We start from the raw sequence: 21,510 nt of genomic DNA, 5'->3' as shown, positions 1-21,510 counted from the left end.
TTTTCCACTGATCATCTTTCGATGGTATTTCCACCTTTACTTTCAGCAAATAGAAACAGAATTGAGGCAAATGGAGCTAATTAAGGATCAGTATCAGAAAAAGAGCTATGAACGGGTAGATGATTTCCACACACTCTGTTTACCATTCACGTGAAATCCCAAACTTGGACAGGCTCACCAACCGTCTCCCTCTTTGTGCCCTACCAGTCACTGAGTACCCAGAGATGTGTATCTGAAATGACTAACCTACAGCAGGAGATGCAGCTGTTGGCCAAGAGCCAACGTGATCTCTCAGCTCAGAATAAACAGCATGAGCTGCAGCTCGAGGCAGAGCAGAAGAGGAGGTGGGAGCTGGAGCATCGGTGCCAGGTAAAAGGGTTCCTAAGATTCATCTCAGAGATTACCAGCAAAGGCCACGTGCAAAACCCAGCATGAGGGCACCTGGCTTTTCTAGGCTCTATAGAAGAAGACAAACTTACAAGTCGTTCATCTTAGCTAAGTCCTTAGAATCATATCTAGGAATGAAGCCTGGAGCTTTGACTATGGCACCTCGTCTTCATGTTCAACTTAATAAAAATGATACTCATTTTTGAAGAACGGCTAAAGCTCACATATGCAAAGTACTAGTTACTAAGTAAGACTTGTGAACTTCATAGTCTTTCAGGAACTTTACACCCCTTGGTTCTTCCCCGTAGCTCAGATACACCTGTTGCCATTACAGGACTTTTATCTACTCCCAACCTCATGAAAAGCACATTTTATTATGGAAAAGGGACTTCAAGGGACCATCAAGCTCTTGCCTTCCAACAGAGATTGTCTGCTATGAAAAGTATTCCCCAGTTCTGGAAAGAGATGTTAATCATCTTTTCTCAGGAGAATCTGTAAATCAAAATCTATAATCATATACACAAATGTATACTGTAGGTTAAACTGAAAATAATAGTTTTTATCCTATAGTCTGGTAGCACCTGGAGTTAGAAAGTACCCCATCATACTTTCATAATTTGGTTGCTCATTTATTACAATATTGAAGCTTTTTCTTCCATATATAGTATATTGGGAGTTTGTAAAAAATCTTTGTATCACGTTTTCAGGAATTGGAAGAAACAGTTAGACACCTGAAGAAATGTAAAGAGGCAACAGAGGATAAAGTGAAAGAAGCTAGTGTGGAATCAGAACAGGTAAGCCAGACCCACGGACATGAAGACTTAGACAAGCTTCCTCAGACACGATGACCCTGAAACACAAGTCCGTGTAATATCCTTCAGTAACACAGTTGTCAGGAGTGCAAAAGGCAAGAACCAATACCTTAGTACAGCCTCCATTATAAAGAATAGTTTTAGATTAAGATTCTGTGTCTTGATGAGACATCATAGAATGCTAAAATATTGATTGACATTGACTAATATTAACTTGGTAGTCCAAGCCTCTGAAATTCCAGAAATCCCTGGAATTGGGATTGACATATATACACTAATATGTATAAAATAGATAAGCAATAAGAACCTGCTGTATAATAAATAAATAAAATTCAAAAAAGAAGAGATTCTTAAGCTAAAGGTATCACAGTGACATTGCTGCCAGTTTATCCCTTTTGTAGCCATTAAGTTACATGCTAATATGGCTGTCAGAATGGTATATTGAAAGGAATATGGGGGGCGGGGTGAAGACGCTGCACTAGGAGGATGCGGAATTCGCGTCTCCTCAGAACGAGGGCACCTGGGGGGCCACGGACACCTAACGGGACGGGAGGAACCCCCAGAGACCAGGTAGGACCTGGGGCGTTGGGGGGATTGCAGGGGGAGGAGAGCTGCCGTCTCTTCTTCCGAAAAATCACGTGGTACTCATTTAAGGGCATATGAGGAAGAGGGGGAACTCTGTAAAATGATTTAAGTAATGTTAAAAGATAAATTGAGGAATACTAAATTTAAGAGTTTATTTGAACAAAAATCAATTTGAATCAGGCAGTATGCAATCGATTGCAATAGAAAGCACTCTGAGGAGTTGTATAAAATGAAAGACCTTTATAGGCAGAGGGGAGTAGGAACAAGGAAGTTATACCAGGCAAAAAAGTAGATTAGTTACTAAGAGCAGACTTACTTCCTATAAGCGATGGCAGGGGTCTGTCAGGCAGATTATTTAGCTAATGCTGATCAGGCCATTCCTGATTGACTAGTTTAAGAGTCCTTTTCTGGGAGAGCCAAAACTGTAATTAAGTCTCAGTTTTTTGACATAAGGTTTAGCATAAGTGACTTCATTGTGGGTCTGTTGTCTTGTTTTGAATAGTAATCACTATGTTATTTTCCCACTAGACAAGTTTATTAAACTTTCTAAACCAAAAGCAATATTCATAAGAAGTATAAACTACTATGTAAATAAGCTACAAGGATATATTGTACAGCACAGAGAATATAGCCAGTATTTTATAATAACGGGAGTATAATCTATAAAAATTTTTAATCACTATGTCATACACCTAAAACTAATATAATATCATTAATCAACTATACCTCAATAGAAAAAAAGCAATATTATAAAAATACATGCAAGGATAGTCAATGACTGACAGGTGTATTTACATAAACTCCATATAATTTATTTTCACTTCTCCATACATGAGGTCACAAGTGACAGAAAGAGACGAGCTTAAGTTTAAAAAAACAACAAAAAAAAACAAAAAAACCTTTAAAGCACAGCAATGAGCACTGAGCAATTAGTGTGTGCCAGGCTCTATATTCCTTCTCTGCCTCCTCTTGTCTAACTGTTACATGAATCCTATGAAGTAGGCTATTCTCATACTTTTCCAGTGATGAACCTGAAGCTTAGGGAAGTTAATTATCTGAAATTACTTGACTAGTGTGTGGTGAAGCTGAGATTTTAACTTCTGTCTGATTCCAAAGCCATGCTCTTAGAAAGCAAATGACGAACATACATTTACATTATCTGTTCTAAGAAAAATTGTGTTCTTTAGTGTTAAAATTTATGAAAATCACTGAGAGTGTTTCTCCACAAATCTCCTTATTATTATTGCCTCACTTACCCTCCTTTTTTAAATATCTATTTATTTGGCTGTGCCAGGTCTTAGTTGCAGCACACAGGATCTTTAGTTGTGGCACACAGGATCTAGTTCCCTGACCAGGGATCAAACCCGGCCCCCATGCATTGGGGGCACAGAGTCTTAGCCACTGGACCACCAGGGAAGTCCCATCACTTTACCTCCTTTTTAAAAGAAAGGTCCAAAGAGAACAAAATATAGGGACACAGCTAAACATAAGCTTCTCTTACTGAATGGAAGGTTAAAATGTTCTAATTTTCCCTTTGTATCCCACAGCTGAAGAAAGCCCTTGAGGACAGCAACTTCAGATCAGTGGAAGTATCCCGGACCAACCAGGAGTTGCGGCAGACACTTACAGAGTTGGAAAAGGTACTGAACAGCAGCAAAGAGAAAATAAAGGATCAAAAGGCCCAAATTAAGTTCCACTTATCACCTAAGGCAAATAATGCTCAGAACATAGAGAAGAGGAAGGTTGTATGAGAAAGCCTAACTCTCCTCTCCTCCTTAGTATCTGATGAGGATCCAGACAGGCAGTGGTGTCTGGGGAAGATGGTTTCAGAGCCCCACCACCACCATGTGTTCTCTGGGAATTACAGCTACACCTGGGAAGTGGGCAGGTTGCCTCGGGGGAGGTGGGGGTAGACACTTTTTCCCACAGAGATACTGCTGCATCAGTGTTTGGTTTCTCGTTAGCTGCCAGTGTCACATTCTGGCTCCCCAGCTGTCTCTTCCACAGTGATTTTACAAGACTTTGCTCTTTCGGGGTCAGGGGGCTGGATGGGAAGGAGAGCCCAGCAGGAACTGGTAACTGTGGATCTCATGTGGGATACTTTGTGTCAGCCTATAGGCAAAAAGAGCAAGCCAGTTTTTCCACTGATCATCTTTCGATGGTATTTCCACCTTTACTTTCAGCAAATAGAAACAGAATTGAGGCAAATGGAGCTAATTAAGGATCAGTATCAGAAAAAGAGCTATGAACGGGTAGATGATTTCCACACACTCTGTTTACCATTCACGTGAAATCCCAAACTTGGACAGGCTCACCAACCGTCTCCCTCTTTGTGCCCTACCAGTCACTGAGTACCCAGAGATGTGTATCTGAAATGACTAACCTACAGCAGGAGATGCAGCTGTTGGCCAAGAGCCAACGTGATCTCTCAGCTCAGAATAAACAGCATGAGCTGCAGCTCGAGGCAGAGCAGAAGAGGAGGTGGGAGCTGGAGCATCGGTGCCAGGTAAAAGGGTTCCTAAGATTCATCTCAGAGATTACCAGCAAAGGCCACGTGCAAAACCCAGCATGAGGGCACCTGGCTTTTCTAGGCTCTATAGAAGAAGACAAACTTACAAGTCGTTCATCTTAGCTAAGTCCTTAGAATCATATCTAGGAATGAAGCCTGGAGCTTTGACTATGGCACCTCGTCTTCATGTTCAACTTAATAAAAATGATACTCATTTTTGAAGAACGGCTAAAGCTCACATATGCAAAGTACTAGTTACTAAGTAAGACTTGTGAACTTCATAGTCTTTCAGGAACTTTACACCCCTTGGTTCTTCCCCGTAGCTCAGATACACCTGTTGCCATTACAGGACTTTTATCTACTCCCAACCTCATGAAAAGCACATTTTATTATGGAAAAGGGACTTCAAGGGACCATCAAGCTCTTGCCTTCCAACAGAGATTGTCTGCTATGAAAAGTATTCCCCAGTTCTGGAAAGAGATGTTAATCATCTTTTCTCAGGAGAATCTGTAAATCAAAATCTATAATCATATACACAAATGTATACTGTAGGTTAAACTGAAAATAATAGTTTTTATCCTATAGTCTGGTAGCACCTGGAGTTAGAAAGTACCCCATCATACTTTCATAATTTGGTTGCTCATTTATTACAATATTGAAGCTTTTTCTTCCATATATAGTATATTGGGAGTTTGTAAAAAATCTTTGTATCACGTTTTCAGGAATTGGAAGAAACAGTTAGACACCTGAAGAAATGTAAAGAGGCAACAGAGGATAAAGTGAAAGAAGCTAGTGTGGAATCAGAACAGGTAAGCCAGACCCACGGACATGAAGACTTAGACAAGCTTCCTCAGACACGATGACCCTGAAACACAAGTCCGTGTAATATCCTTCAGTAACACAGTTGTCAGGAGTGCAAAAGGCAAGAACCAATACCTTAGTACAGCCTCCATTATAAAGAATAGTTTTAGATTAAGATTCTGTGTCTTGATGAGACATCATAGAATGCTAAAATATTGATTGACATTGACTAATATTAACTTGGTAGTCCAAGCCTCTGAAATTCCAGAAATCCCTGGAATTGGGATTGACATATATACACTAATATGTATAAAATAGATAAGCAATAAGAACCTGCTGTATAATAAATAAATAAAATTCAAAAAAGAAGAGATTCTTAAGCTAAAGGTATCACAGTGACATTGCTGCCAGTTTATCCCTTTTGTAGCCATTAAGTTACATGCTAATATGGCTGTCAGAATGGTATATTGAAAGGAATATGGGGGGCGGGGTGAAGACGCTGCACTAGGAGGATGCGGAATTCGCGTCTCCTCAGAACGAGGGCACCTGGGGGGCCACGGACACCTAACGGGACGGGAGGAACCCCCAGAGACCAGGTAGGACCTGGGGCGTTGGGGGGATTGCAGGGGGAGGAGAGCTGCCGTCTCTTCTTCCGAAAAATCACGTGGTACTCATTTAAGGGCATATGAGGAAGAGGGGGAACTCTGTAAAATGATTTAAGTAATGTTAAAAGATAAATTGAGGAATACTAAATTTAAGAGTTTATTTGAACAAAAATCAATTTGAATCAGGCAGTATGCAATCGATTGCAATAGAAAGCACTCTGAGGAGTTGTATAAAATGAAAGACCTTTATAGGCAGAGGGGAGTAGGAACAAGGAAGTTATACCAGGCAAAAAAGTAGATTAGTTACTAAGAGCAGACTTACTTCCTATAAGCGATGGCAGGGGTCTGTCAGGCAGATTATTTAGCTAATGCTGATCAGGCCATTCCTGATTGACTAGTTTAAGAGTCCTTTTCTGGGAGAGCCAAAACTGTAATTAAGTCTCAGTTTTTTGACATAAGGTTTAGCATAAGTGACTTCATTGTGGGCCTGTTGTCTTGTTTTGAATAGTAATCACTATGTTATTTTCCCACTAGACAAGTTTATTAAACTTTCTAAACCAAAAGCAATATTCATAAGAAGTATAAACTACTATGTAAATAAGCTACAAGGATATATTGTACAGCACAGAGAATATAGCCAGTATTTTATAATAACGGGAGTATAATCTATAAAAATTTTTAATCACTATGTCATACACCTAAAACTAATATAATATCATTAATCAACTATACCTCAATAGAAAAAAAGCAATATTATAAAAATACATGCAAGGATAGTCAATGACTGACAGGTGTATTTACATAAACTCCATATAATTTATTTTCACTTCTCCATACATGAGGTCACAAGTGACAGAAAGAGACGAGCTTAAGTTTAAAAAAACAACAAAAAAAACAAAAAAACCTTTAAAGCACAGCAATGAGCACTGAGCAATTAGTGTGTGCCAGGCTCTATATTCCTTCTCTGCCTCCTCTTGTCTAACTGTTACATGAATCCTATGAAGTAGGCTATTCTCATACTTTTCCAGTGATGAACCTGAAGCTTAGGGAAGTTAATTATCTGAAATTACTTGACTAGTGTGTGGTGAAGCTGAGATTTTAACTTCTGTCTGATTCCAAAGCCATGCTCTTAGAAAGCAAATGACGAACATACATTTACATTATCTGTTCTAAGAAAAATTGTGTTCTTTAGTGTTAAAATTTATGAAAATCACTGAGAGTGTTTCTCCACAAATCCCCTTATTATTATTGCCTCACTTACCCTCCTTTTTTAAATATCTATTTATTTGGCTGTGCCAGGTCTTAGTTGCAGCACACAGGATCTTTAGTTGTGGCACACAGGATCTAGTTCCCTGACCAGGGATCAAACCCGGCCCCCATGCATTGGGGGCACAGAGTCTTAGCCACTGGACCACCAGGGAAGTCCCATCACTTTACCTCCTTTTTAAAAGAAAGGTCCAAAGAGAACAAAATATAGGGACACAGCTAAACATAAGCTTCTCTTACTGAATGGAAGGTTAAAATGTTCTAATTTTCCCTTTGTATCCCACAGCTGAAGAAAGCCCTTGAGGACAGCAACTTCAGATCAGTGGAAGTATCCCGGACCAACCAGGAGTTGCGGCAGACACTTACAGAGTTGGAAAAGGTACTGAACAGCAGCAAAGAGAAAATAAAGGATCAAAAGGCCCAAATTAAGTTCCACTTATCACCTAAGACAAATAATGCTCAGAACATAGAGAAGAGGAAGGTTGTATGAGAAAGCCTAACTCTCCTCTCCTCCTTAGTATCTGATGAGGATCCAGACAGGCAGTGGTGTCTGGGGAAGATGGTTTCAGAGCCCCACCACCACCATGTGTTCTCTGGGAATTACAGCTACACCTGGGAAGTGGGCAGGTTGCCTCGGGGGAGGTGGGGGTAGACACTTTTTCCCACAGAGATACTGCTGCATCAGTGTTTGGTTTCTCGTTAGCTGCCAGTGTCATATTCTGGCTCCCCAGCTGTCTCTTCCACAGTGATTTTACAAGACTTTGCACTTTCGGGGTCAGGGGGCTGGATGGGAAGGAGAGCCCAGCAGGAACTGGTAACTGTGGATCTCATGTGGGATACTTTGTGTCAGCCTATAGGCAAAAAGAGCAAGCCAGTTTTTCCACTGATCATCTTTCGATGGTATTTCCACCTTTACTTTCAGCAAATAGAAACAGAATTGAGGCAAATGGAGCTAATTAAGGATCAGTATCAGAAAAAGAGCTATGAACGCGTACATGATTTCCACACACTCTGTTTACCATTCACGTGAAATCCCAAACTTGGACAGGTTCACCAACCGTCTCCCTCTTTGTGCCCTACCAGTCACTGAGTACCCAGAGATGTGTATCTGAAATGACTAACCTACAGCAGGAGATGCAGCTGTTGGCCAAGAGCCAACGTGATCTCTCAGCTCAGAAGAAACAGCATGAGCTGCAGCTCGAGGCAGAGCAGAAGAGGAGGTGGGAGCTGGAGCATCGGTGCCAGGTAAAAGGGTTCCTAAGATTCATCTCAGAGATTACCAGCAAAGGCCATGTGCAAAACCCAGCATGAGGGCACCTGGCTTTTCTAGGCTCTATAGAAGAAGACAAACTTACAAGTCGTTCATCTTAGCTAAGTCCTTAGAATCATATCTAGGAATGAAGCCTGGAGCTTTGACTATGGCACCTCGTCTTCATGTTCAACTTAATAAAAATGATACTCATTTTTGAAGAACGGCTAAAGCTCACATATGCAAAGTACTAGTTACTAAGTAAGACTTGTGAACTTCATAGTCTTTCAGGAACTTTACACCCCTTGGTTCTTCCCCGTAGCTCAGATACACCTGTTGCCATTACAGGACTTTTATCTACTCCCAACCTCATGAAAAGCACATTTTATTATGGAAAAGGGACTTCAAGAGACCATCAAGCTCTTGCCTTCCAACGGAGATTGTCTGCTATGAAAAGTATTCCCCAGTTCTGGAAAGAGATGTTATTCATCTTTTCTCAGGAGAATCTGTAAATCAAAATCTATAATCATATACACAAATGTATACTGTAGGTTAAACTGAAAATAATAGTTTTTATCCTATAGTCTGGTAGCACCTGGACTTAGAAAGTACCCCATCATACTTTCATAATTTGGTTGCTCATTTATTACAATATTGAAGCTTTTTCTTCCATATATAGTATATTGGGAGTTTGTAAAAAATCTTTGTATCACGTTTTCAGGAATTGGAAGAAACAGTTAGACACCTGAAGAAATGTAAAGAGGCAACAGAGGATAAAGTGAAAGAAGCTAGTGTGGAATCAGAACAGGTAAGCCAGACCCACGGACATGAAGACTTAGACAAGCTTCCTCAGACATGATGACCCTGAAACACAAGTCCGTGTAATATCCTTCAGTAACACAGTTGTCAGGAGTGCAAAAGGCAAGAACCAATACCTTAGTACAGCCTCCATTATAAAGAATAGTTTTAGATTAAGATTCTGTGTCTTGATGAGACATCATAGAATGCTAAAATATTGATTGACATTGACTAATATTAACTTGGTAGTCCAAGCCTCTGAAATTCCAGAAATCCCTGGAATTGGGATTGACATATATACACAAATATGTATAAAATAGATAAGCAATAAGAACCTGCTGTATAATAAATAAATAAAATTCAAAAAAGAAGAGATTCTTAAGCTAAAGGTATCACAGTGACATTGCTGCCAGTTTATCCCTTTTGTAGCCATTAAGTTACATGCTAATATGGCTGTCAGAATGGTATATTGAAAGGAATATGGGGGGGGGCGAGGTGAAGACGGTGCCCTAGGAGGACGCGGAATTCGCGTCTCCTCACAACGTGGGCACCTGGGGGACCACGGACACCTAGTGGGACGGGAGGAACCCCCAGAAGCCAGGTAGGACCTGGGGCGTGGGGGGGAGTGATGTGGGAGTAGAAGCTGAGGTGGGACTGGACTGCCACCTGACCGGCAGCTAGGGTAGGGGAAGGGATTGCATGCCTGAAGGGGGAAGTTTTGGTACCACTGGGAGGGCAGAGGATCAAAATGGACCTGGGCCAGGTTTCTCCTGCCCAGTTTGGCCCCTGGGAGCCTGCTGAGATCCTGGGCCTGACCCTCTGCTCACTGAGGCCTCTTCCAACTGTGCGGGTCCTGAGGGAGCTAAAGTAAAGGCTGGGCCTGTTGGACTGGCACCCCTGAGGGGTGGCTGGGGCAGGGGAGGAGTTCCTATACCCAGCGTGATGAACCCATGGTTAGGGGTCCTGCAGTGACGGGGGATACCCTGGAGGAGACAGTGGGGGAGGGCACAGAGGAATGGAAGGAAACAGGGCCAGCGCTTTCCCTGTTGGGTTCCTGGGCCTAATCCTCGAATCCTCCCTCCTACTCTGCAGAGCCCAAGGCCTGCCCCTATGCCCCCACCCAGGGCCCCACCTCTACACTCAGAGATCTTCTCCAAGGCACTGGGCCTAAACCCCACCCACAAACCCTCACTCAGGGCCTTACCTCCAAACTCCAGAACTCCACACAGCAGAGGCCCTCCCTTCCTTCCACCCAGGTCCTAAGCAGAGGCCCTGCCCCACACTTGAACATCACCCCACCTAGGCCCCACCCCCAGGGCCTTTTCCTGCTATGGGGGTCTTGAGTCTAGGTCCTGCCCCCCCTAAACCTCACCCCTGCCTAAGTTCCACCCCTGCCTAAACTCCACCCCCCCATAGCTAAGGCATTTTTTTCCCTCTCTTAGATCGGGGTTCTGTTTTACCTTGTTGACTCTCTTATATTTTTATATTTCCTAATCTTTTATTTTTCTAATTTTATTTTATTCTTTATACTTTGTTATTGTTCTCTCCTTTTGGCTTGTACCCACCCCTTTTTTTTCTTTTTTTCTGTTGCAGTTTTATTTTACCTTGTTGCAGTTGTTTCAATTATAGTTTTATATTTCCTAATATATTTTTTATCTTTCTAATTTTATTTTATTTTTTTATTCTTTGATATTGTGCTGCTCTGGTCCTTTTTTTCCTTTTTCTTTTTATTTTTTACAATGCCACAAAACTAGCAAGATCTTGTTTCCCAGGACAGAGGTCAGGCCCGAGCTCCTGTGGTGGGAGCTCCAAGTCCGCTGCACTAACAGAGAACCTCAAACCCCAGGGTATATTAATGGGAGTGAGGCATCCTGGAGGGTCCTCATCTCAGCACCAAGACCCGGCTCTATCCAGCTGCCTGCAAACTCCAGTGCTGGACGTCTCAGGCCAGACAACCAGTAAGATAGATAGGAATACAGCACCACCCATCAAAAAAAAAAAGAAATGACAAAAAAATGTTACAGATGAAGTAAGAAGGTGAAAACCTAAAAGACAAATAAGTGAAGATGAAATAGGCAAACTACCTGAAAAAGAATTCAGAGTAATGATAGTAAAGGTGATCCAAAATCTCGGAAACAGTATGGAAAAATTACAAGAAACATTTAACAAGGATCTAGAAGAATTAAAGAGCAAACAAACAAACAGTTACTGAAATTAGAAATACTCTAGAAGAAATCAGTAGCAGAATAACTGAGGCAAAAGAATGGATAAGTGAGCTAGAAGATAAGATGGTGGAAATAACTGCCAGGGAGCAGAATAAAAGAATGAAAAGAATTGAGGGCAGTCTCAGAGACCTCTGGGACAACATTAAACACACCAACATTCGAAATATACGGGTCCCAGAAGAAGAAGAGAAAAAGAAAGGGACTGAAAAAATATTTGAAGAGATTATAGTTGAAAACTTCCCTAACATGGGAAATGAAATAGTCAGTCAAGTCCAGGAAGCACAGAGAGTACCACACAGGATAAACCCAAAGAGAAACATGCTGAGACACATTAATCAAACTATCAAAAATTAAATACAAGGAAAAAATGTTAAAAGCAGCAAAGGAAAAGCAACAAATAACATACAAGGGAATCCCCATAAGGTTAACAGCTGCTTTTTCAGCAGAAACTCTGCAACCCAAAAGGGAGTGGTAGAACATAATTAAAGTGGTGAAAGGGAAAAACCTACAACCAATATTACTCTACCCAGCAAGGATGTCATTCAGATTCAACAGAGAAATTAAAACCTTTACAGATAAGCAAAAGCTAAGAGAATTCAGCACCACCAAACCAGCTTTAGAACAAATGCTAAAGGAACTTCTCTAAGCAGGAAACACAAGAGAAGGAAAAGACCTACAATAACAAACCCAAATCAATTAAGAAAATGGTAATAGTAGCATACATATTAATAATTACCTTAAATATAAATGGATTAAATGCTCCAACCAAAAGACACAGACTGGCTGAATGGATACAAAAACAAGACCCATATATACGCTGTCTACAAGAGACCCACTTCAGACCTAGGGACACATACAGACAGAAAGTGAGGGGATAGAAAAAATATTGCATGCAAATGAAAAGCAAAAGAAAGCTGGAGTACCAATTCTCATATCAGACAAAATAGACTTTAAAATCAAGACTATTACAAGAGACAAGGACACTACATAATGATCAAGGGATCAATCCAAGAAGAAGACATAACAATTGTAAGTATGCACCCAACATAGGAGCACCTCAAAACATAAGGCAAATGCTAACAACCATAAAAGGCGAAATCAACAGCAACACATTCACAGCAGGGGACTTTAACATCCCACTTTCACCAATGAACAGATCATCCAAACTGGAAAGAAATAAGGAAACACAAGCTTCAAATGATACATTAAACAAGATGGACTTAATTGACATTTATAGGACATTCCATCCAAAAACAACAGAATATACTTTCTTCTCAAGTTCTCACGGAACACTCAGAATAGATCATGTCTTGTGTCACAAATCAATCCTCAGGAAATTTAAGAAAATTGAAATCGTATCAAGTATCTTTTCTGACCACAATGCTATGAGACTGGATATCAATTAACTACAGGAAAAAATCTGTAGGAAATACAAATACATGGAGGCTAAACAATACACAGCTAAATAACCAAGAGACCACTGAAGAAATCAAAGAGTAAATCAAAAAAATACCTAGAAACAAATGACAATGAAAACGATGACACAAAACCTATGGGATGCAGCAGAAGCAGTGCTAAGAGGGAAGTTTATAGCAAAAATATCCTACCTCAAGAAACAAGAAACATCTCAAATAAACGACTTAACCTTACACCTAAAGCAATTAGAGAAGGAAGAACAAAATAACCACAAAGTTAGCAGAAGGAAAGAAATCATAAAGATCGGAAATAAATGAAAAAGAAATGAAGGAAACAATAGCAAAGATCAATATAACTAAAAGCTGGTTCTTTGAGAAGATAAACAAAATTGATAAACCATTAGCCAGACTCATCAAGAAAAAAAGGAAGAAGACTCAAGACTCAATAGAATTAGAAATGAAAAAGGAGAAGTAACAACTGACACTGCAGAAATACAAAGGATCATGAGAGACTACTACAAGCAACTCTATGCCAATAAAATGGACAACCTGGAAGAAATGGACAAATTCTTAGAAACGCACAACCTTCCGAGACTGAACCAGGAAGAAAGAGAAAATATGAACAGACCAATCACAAGCACTGAAATTGAAACTGTGATTAAAAATCTTCCAACAAACAAAAGCCCAGGACCAGATGGATCCACAGATGAATTCTATCAAACATTTAGAGAAGAGCTAACACCTATCCTTCTGAAACTCTTCCAAAATATAGCAGAGGGAGGAACACGCCCAAACTCATTCTATGAGGCCACCATCACCCTGATATCAAAACCAGACAAAGATGTCACAAAGAAAGAAAACTACAGGCCAATATCGCTCATGAACATAGATGCAAAAATCCTCAACCAAATACTAGCAAACAGAATCCCTACAGCACATTAAAAGGATCATACACCATGATCAAGTGTGGTTTATCCCAGGAATGCAAGGATTCTTCAATATATGCAAATCAATCAATGTGATACAACATATTAACAAACTGAAGGAGAAAAACCATATGACCATCTCAATAGATACAGAGAAAGCTTTTGACAAAATTCAAAACCCATTTATGATAAAAACCCTCCAGGAAGTAGGCATATCGTCCTCAATGGGGAAAAACTGAAACCATTTCCTCTAAGATCAGTAAGAAGACAAGGTTGCCCACTCTTACGACTATTATTCAGCATAGTTTTGGAAGTTTTAGCCACAGCTATCAGAGACGAAAAAGAAATAAAGGGAATGCAAATCAGAAAAAAAATGTAAAACTTTCACTGTTTGCAGATGACATGATACTATACATACAGAATCCTAAAGATGCTACCAGAAAACTACTAGAGCTAATCAATGAATTTGGTAGTGTAGCAGGATACAAAATTAATGCACAGAAATCTCTTGCATTCCTATACACTAATGATGAAAAATCTGAAAGTGAAATTAAGGAAACACTCCCATTTACCACTGCAACAAAAAGAATAAAATACCTAGGAAGAAACCTACCTAAGGAGACAAAAGACCTGTATGCAGAAAACTATAAGACACTGATGAAAGAAGTTAAAGATGATACAAACAGATGGAGAGGTATACCATGTTCTTGGATTGGAAGAATCAACATTTGTGAATATGACTATACTACCCAAAGCAACTTACAAATTTCACAATTTGTATGGAAACACAAAAGACCCTGAATAGCCAAAGCAATCTTGAGAAAGAAAGACAGAGCTGGAGGAATCAGGCTCCCAGACTTCAGACTATACTACAAAGCTACAGTTACCAAGACAGTATGGTACTGGCAGAAAAACAGAAATATAGATCAATGGAACAGGATAGGAAGCCCAGAGATAAATCCACTCACATATGGTCACCTTATCTTTGATAAAGGAGGCAAGAATATATATTGGATAAAAGACAGCCTCTTCAATAAGTGGTGCTGGGAAAACTGGAGAGCTACATGTAAAAGAATGAAATTAGAACACTCCCTCACACCATACACAAAAATACACTCAAAATGGATTAAAGACCTAAATGTAAGGCCAGACACTATCAAACTCTTAGAGGACACTCTATGACATAAATCACAGGAAGATCCTTTTTGACCCACCTCCTAGAGAAATGGAAATAGAAACAAAAACAAATGGGACCTAATGAAACTTAAAATCTTTTGCACAACAAAGGAAACCACAAACAAGATGAAAAGACCACCCTCAGAATGGGAGAAAATATTTGCAAATGAAGAAACTGACAAAGGATTAACCTCCAAAATATACAAGCAGCTTATGCAGCTCAATATCAAAAAAACAGAAAACCCAATCCAAAAATGGTAGAAGATCTAAAGAGACATTTCTCCTAAGAAGATACAGATGGCGAACAAACACATGAAAAGATGTTCAACATTACTAATCATTAGAGAAATGCAAATCAAAACTACAATGAGGTATCACCTCACACCAGTCTGAATAGCCATCATCAAAAAATCTACAAACAATTGGGCTTCCCTGGTGGCGCAGTGATTGAGAGTCCACCTGCTGATACAGGGGACATGGGTTCACGCCCTGGTCTGGGAAGATCTCACATACCACGGAGCAGCTGGGCCCGTGAGCCATGGCCACTGAGCCTGCGCATCCAGAGCCTGTGCTCCGCAATGGGAGAGGCCACAACAGTGAGAGGCCCGCGTACTGCAAAAAAAAAAAAAAATCTACAAACAATAAATGCTGGAGAGGGTGTGGAGAAAAGGAAACCCTCTTGCACTGTTGGTGGGAATGTAAATTGATACAGCCACTATAGACAACAGTATGGAGTTTCCTTAAAAAACTAAAAATAGAACTAGCATATGACCCAGCAATCCCACTATTGGGCATATACCCTGAGAAAACCATAATTCAAAAAGAGTCATGTACCACAATGTTCATTGCAGCTCTATTTACAATAGCCAGGACATGGAAGCAATCTAAGTGTCCATCAACAGGTGAATGGACAAAGAAGATGTGGCACATATATACAATGGAATAGTACTCGCCATAAAAGTAAACGAAATTGAGTTATTGTACTGAGGTGGATGTACCTAGAGTCTGTCATAAAGAGTGAAGTGAGTCAGAAAGAGAAAATCAGATACCATATGCTAACACATATATATGGAATCTAAAAAAAAATGAACAAAAATGGTCATGAAGAACCTAAGGGCAAGACGGGAATAAAGACACAGACCTACTAGAGAATGGACTTGATGATACAGGGAGGGGGAAGGGTAAGCTGGGACGAAGTGAGAGAGTGGCTTGGACGTATACACACTACCAAACGTAAAATAGATAGCTAGTGGGAAGCAGCTGCATAGCACAGGGAGATCAGCTCAGTGCTTTGTGACCACCTGGAGGAGTGGGATAGGGAGGGTGGGAGGGAGGGTGATGCAAGAGGGAAGAGATATGGGGACATATGTATATGTATAACGGATTCACTTTGTTATAAAGCAGAACCTAACACACCACTGTAAAGCAATTATACTCCAATAAAGATGTTTAATTAATTAATTAATTAATTAAAAGGAATATGGACTCGTCTCTTGTGAGTTTGCCAACAATGACACTTACTGGGCCCTTAAGGAAGTTACATTTACTTTCTGTAACTCATCAGTTACCACTTCTATAATAGGAAGTTATTACCTACCACTGTTACTCTGATAGATGGCTTGGAGTAAGTTTCAATAAATGTTGGCTCCATTCTCATTCACCATACAAGAGGAGACATGATGTACAATGAATGTCATTTCAAGCATCTTTCCCTCCACTTCTGATAAAGAGAAAAGTGGGGTTTGGTTTGGGCGTGGATGGGAGTGTGTCTGTCGTCAGGATGCACAAACAGACCTGGAAAATACTTTAGCTTTGTAGCTTTCTAAAAGTTAAATGACAAGCAGAGCTCTATTTTCTTATCTCACTATTTTCTACTCACACTGTGACCTGGTTAATATGGGACAAGTACATAGTAGCACAAATTTATAAAGGACCTATTATATGGCTGGTGCCATGCTAGGTGATGGAGCTATAGGGTGAATAAGCCAGAAAAAGCCCCTCGTCTCATCGAACTTGCCTTCTCCCAAGCAAGAGAGAAATACACTAGTCTCTGAGACCTCAGAGTTAAAACATGAAAATGCTGTCCATGAAACATAAATAATCAAAGGGGGAAAACCAGTCATTTTACTTTTTATTCTAGAGGATATGTTCTGCAGCTATTTTGAAGCAACCTTTATATATAATAAAAACCTGTTGGCTCTACCTTCAAAATAACAAAATATCCCAAATACATAGAAAAGTGCTAGGCACATATAGGCACTCAATAAATATTTGTCAAGTAAATGAATACTGATTCTAGATCATCTTCAAAGGCAGACTATTAGAGGGACTGTTTTCAAGTCTAACAGATCATTTGGAAGTTTGTGCTTAGGAGCTAAAGTATAAAATATTTTGATAAAGGAAATAAAAAATACCATTTACACTAAGCTGGTCCAGTGTTTTTACTAATTCATTCTATTACCTTTATAAAGCACAGCAGGAAATTCTAGGCTTTACAGTTCAGGGACTTTGGAGAAGTGTTTAGTCTTAGAGAACAGAACTCAAAGTGTGGTTTGAACTACCACATGAATTTTCAATGCCATCTTGTACTTTCACTCCTATCTTAACTTTCTCCCGAGCCCTCTCACCTCAGTTCACATCCAGGAAATATTAACAAATGCATGAAAATCAGGTTTGCATTCATTGTTTAACTCCATATTCAGAAATTATTCTCTCATCTATAGGAGGATGTGTATTATGCAAACAGGTTGCAAAGACCATGCAGTTAGAATTTGAGTCTTTTAATATCTAGGTAAAGTCTCTTGAACTGGCAACTATGGGAATAAAACTTCCAGTTTAACTAATATGAAGCCCATTTGCTAACTGTGGGGGGAAATAAAGCTTTTAAATTATACAGTGTAAAAAGAGTCTCAGGCTTCCCTGGTGGCGCAGTGGTTGAGAGTCTGCCTGCTGATGCAGGGGACACAGGTTCGTGCCCTGGTCTGGGAAGATCCCACACGCCATGGAGTGGCTGGGCCCGTGAGCCATGGTCGCTGAGCCTGTGCATCCCGAGCCTGTACTCTGCAACGGGAGAGGCCACAACAGTAAGAGGCCCGTGTACCGCAAAAAAAAAAAAAAAAAGAGTCTCTTGAACTAATACACAAAAAGATTAAGTGTTCCTTTCTTGTAAATTTTAATGAGAACATTTGTATGTGCAGATAACAGCTAACCTGGAAGAAGCTTGGCGCTGGTTTAAGTGCAAATGCGATGGCCTACAACTTGAGCTGACCAAAAACCCATTGCAGAGGGAAGACAGGTGGCAGAAAGAGGTGGAATATTTGTCTGTCTTAAGCAATTCTGGATTTGTTCCTTCTCAGATTTCTAATTACACAAGTTCTCTCTTCATCCAGCTACTCTCCACTAATCTGTAGATCTCTTTAAACTACTGTTTGGAAAACCAATGAACTGAATTTCTTTCTTAAAAGTTCTACCTCTCCCAAGCTGTCTAGTTTAGAAGCACCTATCTTGAAAAAAAAATGACGTCCATAAAGACAAAATAGGTTCTCAGCTCTGCAGTTAGTTTCTAACAGTTTTGGGGTGTGTTTTCTTTCCAATAGGACCAAGATAAAAGGCACAGCAGCATATCTGATCAGTCTGCTCTACATCAATGGGAGAATATACAGAACCTTAGGCTTGTGCCCAAGAAGTGTCATTCTGAACTAAAGAGAGGTGGTGTCCTTGACAGAGGAGCTTCTTCGCTTAGAACATCTACATCACCCTGATTCCCTGAGCCCAGCAACTAGTGCTGGGCTGTTTCCACTGTCATCAGGACATGAAGTCTTTGATGTGGACTGAAGATTTTGGACCTGAGTTTATCCTTTTATGAACTCTTTGATATCAATACAGAACCACCCCATCTTTTTTGTCCCTTTCCCCATTTTCCACCCAGTAAATTTATATTAATGCGTTGTATGATAGGAGATGCTGTTGCATGATACCTGGCTATTGTTTTAAGTAAATTTTATCAAAATGCATTTAATGAGGTACTGGATGATTTGGCAACTAAATGATATGATACTTTATTTCAGTGAGATGTCCTAGTCTAACATCTAGTAGATACTCCCTGGAAATACGATCACCTGAAAAGTGGTAAAAACTCTCCCACTGTCTAGTAAACATATACCCTTCTATGCTGGGTAATTACTAGCACACCTTTTATAAGACCATATCTCTATTCGTATATAAGATATCTCAGAGGTTGTATTTGCAGGTTCCTTGGACATTTACAAAGAAGTTTATTCAACTCTGTTCCAGGAGATTATGCCTGACCAATGTAGCTCTCCCTTACTATAGTAAGCAATAAATTCAGCTTTATATTCTCATTTCAGATTAAGTAATCCAGATTTAAAGTATGTAAACAGCTGGCATAATACCTGGCTTAATTGATGCTCAAGTAATGGTAGCTGCTGATAATAGTATTAGGACCTAAATCAAATGAGCAATTATAAAATTAGAATATCAAATATAAGACTCAGAGGTTGATGAGCCCACTACTCAATATCTAATATAAAAAAAAAAACACACAGCTGGGGACTTCCCTGGTGGTGCAGTGTTTAAGAATCCACCTGCCAATGCAGGAGACATAGGTTCAATCCCTGGTCCAGGAAGATCCCACATGCCACAGAGCAACTAAGCCCATGTGCCACAACTACTGAAGCCTGCACTCTAGGGCCTGCGTGCTGCAACTACTGAGCCCGCATGCTGCAACTACTGCAGCCTGTGCGCCTAGAGCCCATGCTCCGCAACAAGAGAAGCCACCACAATGAGAAGCCCACACACTGCAACAAAGAGTAGTGCCTGCTCTCTGCAACTAGAGAAAGCCACACGCAGCAACGAATACCCAATGCAGCCCAAAATAAATAAATAAATAAAATAGAACAAAATACTAAAAAATTAAAAAACACAGCTGAATTTATTGCTTACTGTGGTAGGGGAGAGAGAAGTTAGACAGTGGCCTCCCTGATCAGAGCAAACTACTGAACTTATATAGGGTTTTGAGGAAGCATGGAGTTCAAGCACTTGAAGAGTTTCAGAGGTTTAAGTGGGTTGACATCATCTGCAGATGTGTAGTACTTGAGTGAGACTATTGTTGATTAATTGACATTCAGAGGCAAGTTTCCTGGAGGGCATCCATTTCTGTGTCTGACTTTCAAGAGTGAGGGACTCACTGATTGGCAGGCTGGTAAAAGCCTCTTTAAGTTGTCTAACTCCTATAGTATTTATCCCTTTGGAGGTAAGGAGGTATTGTCAATTTGATGGTATTGGGGAGTCAGAATCTTGAAACAGCCTAACTAAGAGCCCCAGAGAACAATTAGCCTTGGTCCTGGGGTGGCACTGAAAACCTTTGTCCTGAATTATGCATAGGAACAAAGATCCCAATTGCACAGGAGAGATGATCAATCTTAATGGGTTGCAAATGAGTGTTGTCGTGACAGTCACATGCCAAGAATATTAATATCCTCATCCGGAACAAGAGGAGAATTATAGAGTTAGACTGGTGATCATTTCTAGTCAAGATTATAGTTAAAACAGCCTATATAGTGTGATGATTTGTTAAAGCATTTCTATGATACTTTAGAAGTGTTTCTATAGTACGTTTAGAGTGTCTGTCATATATACTAGCTTCTATTGTGACCCTCTACTTTCATTTGAAATAACAGAAAAAAAACAGACAAAATATGAAACAATGGTTTTTAAGAGACTGGACATCAAGCAACAAAGCACTCTCATCCCTGAAAGAAAGGGAACAAGTGAGGTGAGCCCTATTGTTGCCTCGACTTACAGCCTTGAGGGAGTTCAGGCTGTGATGCAAGGAGTGGAAATCAGGATGGTTTCCCTGGGTTAAGGAATGAGAATTGAGAGTCCAGGGAGACACAGGCTGCAAGCGTTCCAGGACAGAGGACGGGAGAGGAGAGAGCCGCACAGAGGGAGCACATCAGAGACGCCCACACGGTCCTCTCTGAGTACTGAGCTGAGTACTGAGCAGCACATGCCTTTGAGGAATCTACCTAAGGCTGGAGAAAAGGCCATCCAAAAGGGTTAGAAGTGACAGTGCCCAGCATGCACATGCACGCACACATACGTGCACACACACACAAGTGTGCAGTACCAGTTCTCACCAGCCAGAATTGGAAACCTTGTGATTTACGGGCACTGGGTAGTATACAACAGAGCCTGGCCTCAGTAGTAGTGAATAGTGAGCCCTGGAGTCCACATAGCTCTTCTCCTAACACATCTTAACAGCATGGCCGCAAATGACCCATTTCCAAGTAACTGTGTTCCAAAACAGAGCTTAAGAATATTTAGAAGGATACAAAAAAATATGGTACCCATCAAGGTAGAATCACGATTTCTGGCAAAATTATCAGGCATGCAAAGAAACAGGAAAATAGGGCCCATAATGAGAAAATCAAAATTGACCCAGAACTAACACAAACATTAGAGTTGACAGAAAAGGACATTAAAACAATTATTGTAACTATTCTGTATATTCAAAGAATATTATACCAGTAGATGGTAATATGAGAAAAAGAAAGTGTAAATAGTTTATAATTATTTATTTAACTAGTAGAAAAATGATGAGTGATTTCCTTTAGCAATAGAGATTTACTGCCTGTGGTAACATCGGATTTAAAGGTGAGCCTAACACAAGATCTGAAGATGCTTTGACTAATTTCTTGAAGACTGTAATTGTTCTGAAGCAAGGAGACTAAGCCA

The 21,510-nt window shown here is 40.2% G+C and overlaps 1 pseudogene across 1 annotated transcript in view; it reads left to right on the top strand.

The window, feature by feature from the left end:
• The window catches only part of LOC308608107 (coiled-coil domain-containing protein 150-like), a 68,148-nt pseudogene extending 49,362 nt beyond the window's left edge, over positions 1–18,786 (top strand). Inside the window, exons 24-25 of the transcript in view lie at positions 17,952–18,062; positions 18,351–18,786. The product of the transcript in view is annotated as a coiled-coil domain-containing protein 150-like (transcript). The remainder of the gene's footprint in view (positions 1–17,951; positions 18,063–18,350) is intronic.
• Positions 18,787–21,510: the final 2,724 nt, after the last annotated feature.

Source organism: Mesoplodon bidens (assembly GCF_964165515.1).
Source record: "Mesoplodon bidens genome assembly, chromosome: 20".
Lineage (NCBI taxonomy): Eukaryota > Metazoa > Chordata > Mammalia > Artiodactyla > Ziphiidae > Mesoplodon > Mesoplodon bidens.
The sequence above is the reverse complement of the archived record's forward strand: the minus strand, read 5'-3'. Positions and strand labels throughout refer to the sequence as shown.